Genomic DNA, 13,709 nt, shown 5'->3' on the forward strand with positions numbered 1-13,709 from the left:
CTAAGTAGGAAAGAAAAACAAAGTAAAGAACAATAAAAAGCAATAGAGGCCTGAAATGTACCTATTTCTACTGATCTCACTAATCATTAATACTAATCTTTAATATTGAACTTCAATTGTTTTTTTACCTATTTCTTTTTACAAGAAATTCTTATGCCCTAAACACTTAATTCCCTTGGTCTCTAATAGTCTACAAGCTGCTTATGTTTTTGTTAAAAATCAGTAGGTTTCAAATTTCATGACCCCTCAATCACATTACCCTCCTAGGATTCTTAACCTAGGGTTCACTTGGATGGGGAAAAAGTATCTGTTACTTTGTCAACAGTACAAATTACAGACTTTTTGTATCATGTCATAACTGTATAGAGGAATTATTTACGCTCAGTGCTGTGTTCAAACCTGGTAACTTTTATGAAAACTCATTGGTAGATGTCATTTTAGTTTCTTAATGTTTCTTAATAAAAGGGCAAATTTATTACTGTGTTACAGAGTTATAAACATTTTGGTAATTGCATGTTATAATAATCCTATGCATTTATGCGTTTGTTTTCTGAAAAATCAAATAAATTACTGTTATTCTGAGAGAGAACCTATGATTATTGAAGGAGACGGCGGCACACAGACACTCAAAAGCTAAGAAACTGCATAGCCAGGCCTACGCGAGTGGTGGTGCAGCTCAGGTGATGTATGAAGGATTCGAAGGAGCTAGGGACATAGGGCCTGCTTAATTTTCAAAGTTGGCCATGAAGGGGAAAAACACAGCGTGTGCACTATGTATATGCTATTCCCAACTCCCGCAACCTTGGACAATATTTACATATTTGTCTGCTAAGCTGCTAAGTCACTTCAGTCGTGTCTGACTCTGTGAGACCCCATAGACGGCAGCCCACCAGGCTCCCCCGTCCCTGGGATTCTCCAGGCAAGAACACTGGAGTGGGTTGCCATTTCCTTCTCCAATGCATGAAAGTGAAAAGTGAAAGTGAAGTCGCTCAGTCGTGTCCGACTCTTAGCGACCCCATGAACTGCAGCTTACCAAGCTCCTCCGTCCATGGGATTTTCCAGGCAAGAGTACTGGAGTGGGGTGCCATTGCCTTCTCCAACATATTTGTCAGGGAGAGGGGGAAATAGTTAGCCACCTCATGGTCCAGTCATCATAAAAAAAATGTGTGCATTTAAGTCCACTAACTATTGCCAAACATTCAACAGACAAAATTCAAGCCACTAATTCCATTGTAAGGATAGTTTTAAACCCTACAAAATACTTCTTTATTTTGAGGCCAATGCAGGAATGACAATCTGAAACGGTTTCTCTTTTTCCATAGAAATGTTTATAAATCTCATCTAAGGCCTTAAATTGAGACTACCTTGTTCTTGGATGAACTGCACCCAATCTTGTCACATATTTTTGCAGGTTTGTGCTGCCAGTGATGGAAGCCTCATGGTCATTTCAAATATAAAACCTCATGAAGTTCATTTCAAAATGTTTGTAGTGGAGCAGTCCCCTGTTAAATCAGTCCCTCAGCAGAGACGGTGTTGGCCATGGGGTCTGGAATGGAGTACTTAGCATTCTTAAGGAGAAGCTCCTTAGCATCCCCTAAGGAAAATGTAGGTAATTGAAGTAATTAGTGGCACTCATGCACTGAAAACATTTTAATACTACATTTCCTGACTGAGCAGAGGTCCTTTTGCTGATTAAAAAAAAAAAAAAAAAATATATATATATATATATATATATATATATATATATGTTGGGCATTAGAAAATGTAAAATATAAAATAATGGAAAGGTATGGGTTAGGGAGTGGTCCATGCTAGAAAGAACTATCAGAAATTGGGAACTGGGGCTTCTAGAAACTTGAACCCAAAGAGAAATTACTTGTGAAATTTATAGCAGTAACTTTCTCCATCTTATTACATCCTTCACTTTTCTTTTCTACCTCCTATTCCTTTCTTCTCCCGTCTCCATTATTTTCTCCTCTAAATGTCCAAACCCTTTCTCTCTTCCATCTTCTCTATTTTTCGTCTCTCCTCTCCCTCTCTTCCTATTAGAAAATTTCCTTTTTGAAAAGGATGTAGTCAAAACATCTCTCAGATAGTGTTTGCATGACATCTTTTCCCCCATTCTTTTGATTTCAAACTACCTGTGTCTTTATATTTGAAGGGTATCTCTTGTTAATAGTATATATTTGGGTCATGTATGTGTGAACACAAGTGTATTAATCCAGTCTAATAATCTCTTTTAATTGGAATGCTTAGGCCACTTAAAGCAAATGTAATCACGTATAAAGTGGGATTAGCTCTACAATTCAGCTATTTTCAAATTATCTAATCTGTTCTTCCATCTTCTTTACTTTTTTTCAAATTAAGCAAAGATTGTTTTTATTCATATTTCTTTGATTGGTTTTCTTAGCTCTATCTTTTTGTATTATTTATAATGATTACACTAGACGTTAAAATATGTTCACCTGATTTATTATAGTTTACCTTGAATATTTTATGATATCACATTTTCACCACCCCCTCTGCCTTTTGGTATTGTTGTCATATATATGACTTCCATGTGTTATAAACTTCACAACGCATTGTCATTTTGTTGCTTTTCTCTTTTTGAACTGACTTTTATGTTCACCCACATATATATATATACTTTCTGAGATTTTCCTTTTTTGCCAGTATAGTTTCAAAATACACAAAGCAAAAACTTGATAGATTGCCAATATAAATCACCAGCTCTTCCAGAAAACAATATAAGGAAATAATTCCAAACTCATTCTATGAAGCCAGAATTACCTGATATCAAAACTAGACATTATAAGAAAAGAAAACTTTAGACCATTGTTACTAATGAGCATAGATGGAAAAGCTTTCAACAGAATTTTAGCTATTTGAATACAACCATATACAAAAAGGATAATACATAATGACAAAGAAGGGTTGATTCCGGGAATGCAGAGTTAACTTTAACATTCAATCAAATCAATCAAACTTCCAGTTATAAAATAAATAACTCATGAAGATTCAGGGTGCAAACATACTGTATTGCATGTCTGAAAATTCCTAACAGCATATGGTAAAAGTCCTCATTACAAAGGAAAAATTGCTGTGACTATGTATGGTGACATGTTAACTAGACTTATTGTGGTGGTCATTTTGCAGTATATACAAATATCAAATCATTATTTTGTGTACCTGAAGCTAATGTAATGTTATATGTCAATTATATCTCAATATTTTTTTTTAATCAAGAAAGATAGTTTATTGTGATAGAAAAGCAGAGTCTTTGGGAGTGAGGGGATGTCTGAGTGGAAGCACAGTGATGATTCTAAGAGAGGCTGATTTGTATCTTGACCCAGATAATGATTGTGAAAATATGTGAACAAAAGGAAGAGAATCATCTCATTAAGACTAAGAAGTAAGTGGTTGTTATTTTCAAGTGAAAAACAGTAACAAATATCTTCTGGCCATTTTCAGAGATCATCAATTTTTTAAAAAATTATATTTGATGTCATAAAAACTTAAACTTTACATAGAGAAAAATACTCTGAACAATTGAAATGGCAAGCCACACTAGTTTTAAACATTGTAATGTATCTTTAATATATAATAACTTTCCTACAAATAGACATAAAGATGAACATAATAATAGAAAAAATAGACATTAACAATGTCTAGATAATTCAGAAAATTAAAAAGCATAAATGGCAAATCAACCTATGAAAATTATGCTTATTTAAAAAAGGAAATCATTATAAAACATAACAAAGCATCATTTTAGCTTATTAAAATGCTGAAGATTTTTTAAAAGGTAATAGAATATTTTAGGGTGAGAATATAAAATGTTCTCACATATTGTTGATGAGAAAATATGTTGATACAATTTGCAAAAGTCTAAAAGATATATACTCATCTTAATACAGAAAGCTTTTTCACCAGAATTTATTTAAGAATAAAATAAAAATATGCACAAGTATTCTCTATAGTGAACTTAGCAAAAACAGTAGCAAAGCAATATATGCAGAAAATTTCATTTTCAGAAAAATACATTTATATGCATGTAGAAATATCAGAAGAGATAAAACTAAAATATAATAAAGATAATAGCTGGGGTGGGGTAGTATTATGTTTAAGTTTTAATTTTGTTCATTTCTTTTAATTTATGTGTTTTAGTTTTTGAAAAGCTACTTGATTTCTTAAAAATTCTATAATATGACTCAATTTAAATTTTTAACAATTATAAATATATTTAGGTGAAAATGTGTGTATAGAAAATGACTATGAAGAAAATTAGCATAACATTAACTGCAATACTTACTGCAATGATAGACTTTGGGATATTAATTTTTTCTTTAACACTTTTTCCTACAAAGAACATGTATTTCTTTTTATAACAAACAACTAATTTTTTAAGTAAATGAAGAATTTTTAGTGAAGTACAAGTAGAAAATATATAGTAATTGACATAAATCTCAGGCAAAGCAAGAGAGTCCATCATGGAAAACAGTAATTTAAAATGTTAATTTATGAAATAGTTAAATTAGAAACAACTAAATTATGAACATAAATGGAAAAAAGTCAATGTAAAATCCATGAACATAGAGGCCTCAATGATTTCAGTGTTGACCTGGAACACTGCTAACTAGGCCATTTCTTTGAATAACAATTAGGTCCAGTTAGTTGAGAATATTTTGGAGAAGGCAATGGCACCCCACTCCAGTACTCTTGCTTGGAAAATCCCATGGATGGAGGAGCCTGGTAGGCTGCAGTCCATGGGGTCGCTAAGAGTCGGACACGACTGAGAGACTTCACTTTCACTCTTCACTTTCATGCATTGGAGAAGGAAATGGCAACCCACTCCAGTGTTCTTGCCTGGAGAATCCCAGGGACGGGGGAGCCTGGTGGGCTGCCATCTATGGGGTTGCACAGAGTCGGACACGACTGAAGTGACTTAGCAGCAGTAGCAGTTGAGAATATTTAAAAGATTGAAAAAATATATATATTCAGAGTGCCAGATCTGTTTCTCTCTCAGGAATTAAGGAGAGAGATCTTTTCATACTTTTCTTAAGGACACAGATGCTTTCCTGAGACTCCTATGTCCAAGGCATCTAGACCAGGATGAGTTTGGTCTTTGTCTTTGAGCTCCCAAGAATAATGGCATTTTTCTACTACATTATTTATTACTGACATATGTGAGACAGAATTCTAGCTATTTTATAATCAAATTGGCAAAACTAACCAAATTCTCTGGTTGTGCGTTGGTGAGAAAAGCCTGTGATAGCTTTCTCATGACACATCCTCAGTTTTAGAACTCATTTGGAACTTGATGACATTCAGACTGAAAGGGCCAATTTATTTCTTCTCTAACATTACCCCAATATGTGATGAAATGTAGCTTAGAGAAATGGCTTATCTAACCCATGGATAAATGAAAATGACTTTGTCATGTGGTGACTTGAAAGCTTACTTATATTTAGAGTAGTATTCCAGACAATAGTGGTTAGAAAAAGCTCTACACACACAATGAGCCTTTATCCTCTTTCTCCAGATTAGTAGTTTTCAAAGTGTGGTCCCTAGAGTAGCAGCACTGTTAGAAATGCAATGTTTGGGCTGCCCCCTATTACTAAATCAGAAACTCTGGCATTGGGGCCCTGGAATCAGTTATTCAACAAATTCTCTAGATGATGGTAATGAACATAAAGTTTGAGAATGATTGTTCCAGGTGGTCTTTGATATGGATCCTTAGAGAACTACTTAAGAGACTAGAATAACACAATATTAAAAGCTATAGGAAATATTTTTCTCATGATGTTTTTGTGGAAATTTTAGAGCTTTTTTAATCATTTATTATGTTTGAAAGGTAAAAATTCCACATTTATCAGAATTCTTATCATGAATAAATAATATAGTGTGCCATTTAAGAAGAAAAACCATGTGTCAATGTATTCCTGTTTAACATGAAGCATAGGGGAGACAACAAAATCCTACTAAAAGAACCTTGATCTTGTTTATCTTCCATTACACATTGTCATATAATATTTCTATGTACCCTATCAGTTCAGATCAGTTGTTCAGTTGTGTCCGACTCTTTGTGACCCCACGGAATGTAGCACACCATGTATGTTCATTAAGTTGGACTCATGCTAACATCAAAGTCCTAAACCCTGGCATCCACCAACACTAATACAATAAGAATGTTTTGCTATCATTACCAGGTAGCTCAAAAATTAGACTTTAATATTATCTCATTTAGCAGCTCAGAAATAAGAAAATAGAAGGGGAGAATTTGAGAGTGCTGCTGCTGCTGCTAAGTCGCTTCAGTCGTGTCCGACTCTGTGCGACCCCATAGACGGCAGCCCACCAAGGGCCCCCATCCCTGGGATCCTCCAGGCAAGAACACTGGAGTGGGTTGCCATTTCCTTCTCCAATGCATGAAAGTGAAAAGTGAAAGTGAAGTCGCTCAGTCATGTCCGACTCTTTGTGACCCAATGGACTGCAGCCTACCAGGCTCTTCTGCCCATGGGATTTTCCAGGCAAGAGTACTGGAGTGGGGTGCCATTGTACACATTGCGAAATCTGCAAATTATCAGTGTAGCTCTGTGAGTCTGCATTCTACAGCAAGAATACTTTCTAGAAAAGGGAATCAGAATACATGCTTTGGTAGAAGGAAGTGAAATTTGATAAGGGCCTCATGTTCATTTCAACTATACAGGAAAAATATATCTATACAGGAAAATATAACTATATAACTACACAGAAAAAATATACCAGCAGACAAAACTAAAGCTATTTCTATTCCAGAGTAAATTCTGGGATCCTCAGAAAATTTTGAATGTATCCTCTCTTTAATCTTCAAAGCATAGTGTTTAAGCTATCTCTTGCAATTATCTATTCTTACAAATCTGCAATTTACACAAGACTTTGTGGGGATAGCTCGTCTCTGCTCTGCATGGCGTCAACTGGTATGGCTTAACACTGGGGGCTGGAGTGAGTGAAGATTCATTTACTCACATGTCTGATGACTGATTCCAGTCACTTGTTGAGGATTTTGCTGGGATTGTTGACCACTCACTCACCCATGTCTTCTTCATGTGGCCTGGGCTTCTAAGGGTGAGCACTCTGAGAAAGAAAGACAGGTGAAAAGCCACATTACCTTTTCCAGCCCAGCCTCTAAAGTCAAGGCTGGCAAGACTTCTGTCATTTTTGAATAGTCAGAGCATTCCCTCCCCATCCTTCCCAGAATCCAGGGGAAAGTATATAAACCTCATTTCTTGATGAGCAAGTGCCAGGTTCTGGGAAAGCATGTAGGACCAGAAATGAAGCTACAGCCACTTTTGCAAAATACAGTACAGCCACAGCCCTCGGTGAACAACGATTTACACTTCTTCTCTGGACATGAGAGTGAGCAAGCCTGCAGACAATTCCAACTTCTAGCCTTAGCGTCAACCCAGCTGTTTGTGAGTGGATGAAAAGAAAGCTAATCCCACTGGGCCCTGGACCAGGCTGCAAACTCATGAGCAAAAGCAAAACATATAGTTTTGCTTTAAGCCTTTATCTATGTATTGGAATGTTATATAGCAGTAGATAAGTGGAGGACACATTCTCAAATTTTCCCTAGTTAAATACAGGTAAGAGACACAATGACACAGGAGACACTGTTCAACTCAACGAGATTTATAATATAAGAAAGGCTGGCTCTCAAGCTCGCTCTCATTCTATTTCTCCAGAAAGCATTTTGAAATATCTGAGGGTTATTCCAATCATAGTGATAATGCTGAATTCACCTGAATTTATGCAAAAATAGTACATTACAAATTTTGGTACCTTACCTATCATTATAACGTACTTCTAATGACACTCCAGTGTGTGATAAGAAGATACAGATTAGAAAGTACTGTCTCAGACACACTTAGGGGTAAAAATTTCTTCAAAAAAATTTAACAAATAACCCTGAAATTAACAAACGAATGCAAAACTCTGAGCTTAGTTTTATCTATATTTCAAAAAACTCTGCCTCGGGTAGCATGTTGCTGGATAGACAGGAGCATGTACAAATGGAATGGGACATGGAAACACTATCAATAAGCAACTTGCTCTGTTCACTCCGAGAGATGGTGAAGGAACCATCAGTCACTCTCTCTGTCATTGAGCAAGTTCTTCATAAATAACAGTGACCACCATTCTTATTGTTTCCAGTAGTCTCAGCATTTTACCTGATTCCACATTCTGTCCAAATAAAATTCTGAATAATAATTTGTGTGGTCATTTTATTCATAAGTCAAGTATTTACAAAAACAACTTGTGGGTTTGTGGGATGTCTTCTGATATCTCTGGACAAATCTTTGGAACAATTTCTGAGAGAATGGATCTGGATAATGTACTTTACATCCCGATCTGGAATCAAGACATGAGGCTCACGTTTGCCCTGGATTCATCATGTTTCATTCTGTTAGCTGTCCTCCTCTTCACAGTCTGACTCCCTGCCAGTTATAACACTACATCTGCTGGTTACAACTGAGCAACAAGAAGACTTTTCACTAAAAGCACTCAACATATTTTTCCAGTGGTCTCCACTGGAACTTTAAATTCAGCCTCTAAGTGCTTTGTAAAATTAATTTGCTTGCTTAGCATTTCATACTTCCTTTAGCACAGTATGTAAGAAAACTGCAGGAAGAAAGTCTTTGCCCGAGTTTTCACTGATAGAAGAGCTTTGCTTTCTACCCAGCATAGTTATGTTGAAAAAGAGTCCCAACCATACCACTTCCATTAAAACACTTTACCTGATTGCCTAGTAAGTCATCCCTGTAATCAAAGCATTTTGTTGAATTTTCTGACAGGTACATGGATTTTGATAATTAAGTTATCAGACTTGAAGCTTTCAGACCAATCATTAAAATCTTTCTTGGTCTAAAAATAAAGCCCCAAAGATGATTATATGATTACTATAAAATGGAAAATATGAAACATTAAAACAAGTGGCCTAGTACATGCTGTTTTCAAAATGAAGACAAGATCTTGGTTTTAACCTGCAGGGAGCTCATAGTTGTACATTCTGGGCTAGGCTATAAGTAAAGGGTTTATCATATGACAGATAAAGGCAGAGCCTGGTTTCCCTGTCCACCCTCATACCCAAAAGATCAAAAAGTCAATTTATCTCTGAAGTCCAAAACCATCAGTTATGAAAAGTCTTTCACTTAGAGATGACTTTTATTTTCATCAGTCTCCATCAACCTGGAAGCACTGAATATGAATATCCAAGTTTGTAAGATACATGCCTCTGATTTGCTCAGAAATATACAGAGTAGACTTGTATGTACATTTATATATGCATGGATATTTAATATAGCAATAGCTAACACTATCTTTCAAACATTTTGTGGAACAAAAGCAAGCCATCATTTGCATTCATAAAGGACCCCCTCTCTCTTTTTCACAAAAAAATAAGTTTTATTTTTTTCTTATTAATACTTTATTTTTTAATTGGAGGAAGATAATTGCTTTACAATGTTGTGATGGTTTTTGCTGTACAACACAAAACAAAACAAAAACGTGCAAAATTCTGTGAGGCAGGACCTTGCTAGTCTCCTACTACATTGGTTATATTAAGTGCACTTTCAGCAAAGGAAAATCTATAGGCTTTATTATCTATTTGCCCAAATCAAAAGGACTGTAGCCCTGGGGATTGTTGACCATAACTGATCTTTTCCTCATTATTTAAAATAAATGAGGGGATATAAATTTGAAACATCTTATCTGGTCTAAGAGCCAAAAATGCAAGTTTATAAAAGTAAACCCGGAAAAAGGCTTTTTGGGCTAGTTGACAGGCATCCAGGAAGCTGCTATGGTAAGTGTGGCCTGCCTGGTGTTCCTTGACCCTGTGTTCTGAGCTGGGTAGATTGAAACCCAAACTCTCCCTGCCATGTGAGATAGCCCATGGGTTTAATCTTAGGTTTCTGGGATGCTGAGTCTCTTTCATGGCACCATGGCTGCTTCTGGCTTAGCATGTGGTACCAACCCGCAATACACATGCATGTGAGGAAGTCCATAGTGCTAAGGCTCTTCCATGTATCTCTGCAAGAAATCTCATTCAAAGAGTCTAAGTTTGGATAGCTTTAAGATGAAATACAACAATCATAAACTTCATGGGAAATAGATGGGGAAACAGTGGAAACAGTGTCAGACTTTATTTTTCTGGGCTCCAAAATCACTACAGATGGTGACGGCAGCCATGAAATTAAAAGACGCTTACTCCTTGGAAGGAAAGTTATGTCCAACCTAGATAGCATATTGAAAAGCAGAGACATTACTTTGCCAACAAAGTTGGTCTAGTCAAGGCTATGGTTTTTCCTGTGGTCATGTATGGATGTGAGAGTTGGACTGTGAAGAAGGCTGAGCACCGAAGAATTGATGCTTTTGAACTGTGGTGTTGGAGAAGACTCTTGAGAGTCCCTTGGACTGCAAGGAGATCCAACCAGTCCATTGTGAAGGAGATCAGCCCTGGGATTTCTTTGGAAGGAATGATGCTAAAGCTGAAACTCCAGTACTTTGGCCACCTCACGCGAAGAGTTGACTCACTGGAAAAGACTCTGATGCTGGGAGGGATTAGGGGCAGGAGGAGAAGGGGACGACAGAGGATGAGATGGCTGGATGGCATCGCTGACTCGTGGACGTGAGTCTCAGTGAACTTTGGGAGTTGGTGATGGACAGGGAGGCCTGGCGTGCTGCGATTCATGGGGTCGCAAAGAGTCGGACACGACTGAGCGACTGATCTGATCTGATCTGATCTGATCATGTAGGTAGGTAGGCAGAAAGTAAATGAGATCATACTGATTGGTCCTGTCACGTCTCCTATCAATAAGAAATCAACTGCCTGTGTTTAAACATATTTAGGTTCTGAGTTTAAACAGTGGCTATTTCTCAAAGGTTTGGAGCTTTGGTAATGAGGCTTCTTTGGGGTCAGAGACTATATTTAACTCACTCTTATATCCCTAGAAGTTAGTACAGTACCTAGCAAAAGTATTCTGTAAATATTAAGAAAATAAAGCATTATAGGCTCAGTTTAGCATGCAAACATGTTTTATGACCATCCTACTTTTATAGTGGAGAAGGAAATGGCAACCCACTCCAGTATTCTTCCCTGGAGAATCCCATGGACAGAGGAGACTGGTGGACTAAAGTCCATGTGGTCACAAAGAGTTGGACATGACTGAGCAACTAACATACATATAACTTTATAGAGCCTGTTCCTTAAATTTGCGTATATGATTCACTAAAATTCCTTTAAATGATAACTGTGCAGCCAATGCTTTATTAATAACTGCAAAAAAAAAAAACTACAGGGTCTTAGCATTCCCCTCCCCTCTTCTCAATAACCTCCTGTGTTTATCTTGTACTTAGTACAATAATAAAAATATAGTAAAAAGCTTTTCTTCTGGGATAACAGAATTAAAACATAACGCTGTAATGCTCTTGCCCAGCAACTGTGCAGATTTAGGAAAGATGCTGTTAATGACAAAACACAGACACAATGCTAGGTAGATCTGCTGTTCCTAGAAAGTAGTCTTTTTAGAAGCATTTTACTACAGCCTTTCTTCTCTCAAATCATAGTGACAAGTAAATGTCAGTTCCCAGAAGGATCATAAAGACCACAGAGTCAAGAACATAATTCGTGAGGTAACACACAATACAGCATCTGCAATCCCTGTGCCTTCCCACAAGACAAATACACTCAAGAAATGCTCAAGGACACAGGCATTCCACAGGGTTCCACTTATACTTCCTTGAATACTGCATATTACTGAATCTTGTTCAAGACTCAGAAGACTTGTTTTAACCTAAATTCTTCTCAGGCCCATTTATCCATTTCTATTAGGTTTTGAGGAGAAGGCAATGCCGACCCACTCCAGTACTCTTGCCTGGAAAATCCCCTGGATGGAGGAGCCTGGTGAGCTGCCATCCATGGGGTTGCTAAGAGTCGGACACGACTGGACAACTTCACTTTCACTTTTCACTCTCCTGCATTGGAGAAGGCAATGCCGACCCACTCCAGTACTCTTGTCTGGAAAATCCCCTGGATGGAGGAGCCTTGTAGGCTGCCAACTATGGGGTTGCACAGAGTCGGACACGACTGAAGCTACTCAGCAGCAGCATTAGATTTTGAGCACAACTGGCAGGGAATGGGAAACAAACAAACAAAACCCCAAGCAAACAAAAGAACCCACTTTCAAGGTATTCAAATTAAGTTTATTTTATTTAACTAGGCACCTTTATCCAGTCCATGGCGTTTCCCTGGTGGCTCAGACAGTGAAGAATCTGCCTGCCTGCAATGCAGGAGACCCAGATTTGATCCCTGGATCAGGAAGATCCCCTAGAGAAGGAAATGGCTACCTACTCTATTATTCTTGACTGGAGAATCCCATGGACAGACAAGCCTGGCGTGCCATAGTCCATAGGGTCACACAGAGTCAGACATAACTGAGGGACTAAAACACACACACACACACACACACACTTATATCCATTCCATAAGATGTTAGGAATACACTCTTTCTAGTCTCAAACACAGAATTTAATCTGCTTATTCTCTGAAAGAACTAATTTTACTATCAAAGAATAACTTGAGTCAATTAATCTCATGTTTTTAAATTTCACAATACTATAAAAATTAGAAAAAAATAATCAGGGGAGCTACATAAATTATTTTTTTCTAGGTAAGCTCATTAAGAATTTTCTAACTACTATCCCCATTTTATTATTTTTCAAAATGACATTTTAAACCATAAAAAGTAAGAAGAATATAATTTGAACCTGCATCAGTTCAGTCCAGTTCAGTCACTCAGTCGTGTCGGACTCTTTGTGACTCCCATGGACTGCAGCATGCCAGGCCACCCTGTCCATCAGCAACTCCCAGAGTTTACTCAAACTCATGGCCACTGAGTTGGTGACAGCATCTAACCATCTCATTTTCTGTCATCCCCTTCTCCTCCCATCTTCAATCTTTCCCAGCATAAGGGTCTTTTCCAATGAGTCAGGTCTTTGCATCAGGTGGCCAAAGTATTGGAGTTTCAGCTTCAACATCAGTCCTTCCAATGAACACTCAGGACTGATCTCCTTTAGGATGGACTGGTTGGATCTCCTTGCAATCCAAGGGACTATCAAGAGTCCAACACCACAGTTCAAAAGCATCAATTCTTCTGCACTCAGCTTTCTTTATAGTCCAACTCTCACATCCATACATGACTACTGGAAAAACCATAGCCTTGACTAGACGGCCCTTTGTTGGTAAAGTAATGTCTCTGCTTTTTAATATGCTGAACACTCATACAAGCAAAAGTTAGTTTAGAATTACCAAAACTTACCACATTTTAATTTTACTTAATTTTTATGTTAGTAAATTGAACTCATGTTGAGACTCGCTTATGTAATCTATAGTGAGAAGGTTTCCATCACCAATAGAGTACAAAAGCACATATCTAGGAAGACACTGGTGTGGATAAACTGTCTTATTTCCCTGAAGACATTGATGAAAAATATGCTAGGCTGAGAAGCAAGCATCAACCAGCCTAGACAATTAAGACTCTTTACAGAGCTGTGCCTTGTCTTTCTGCTATTTTGTTTGCTGACATTTACACTTTAAAACCAGCACAAACAGGGTGTCTATCTTATCTTCCATGTACTAATTTGACCCAGAAATACTCTCATATAAGTAGGTACAC

At 37.2% G+C, this 13,709-nt stretch overlaps 1 long non-coding RNA gene across 1 annotated transcript in view; it reads right to left on the minus strand.

The window, feature by feature from the left end:
* LOC107131559 (uncharacterized) overlaps nucleotides 1-13,709 on the minus strand; it is a 282,272-nt gene that overhangs the window by 58,168 nt on the left and 210,395 nt on the right. Inside the window, exon 3 of the long non-coding RNA XR_001494444.3 lies at nucleotides 7,006-7,113. This is a non-coding gene — a long non-coding RNA (uncharacterized lncRNA). The remainder of the gene's footprint in view (nucleotides 1-7,005; nucleotides 7,114-13,709) is intronic.

Source organism: Bos taurus, chromosome 20, assembly GCF_002263795.3.
Source record: "Bos taurus isolate L1 Dominette 01449 registration number 42190680 breed Hereford chromosome 20, ARS-UCD2.0, whole genome shotgun sequence".
NCBI classification, from domain to species: domain Eukaryota; kingdom Metazoa; phylum Chordata; class Mammalia; order Artiodactyla; family Bovidae; genus Bos; species Bos taurus.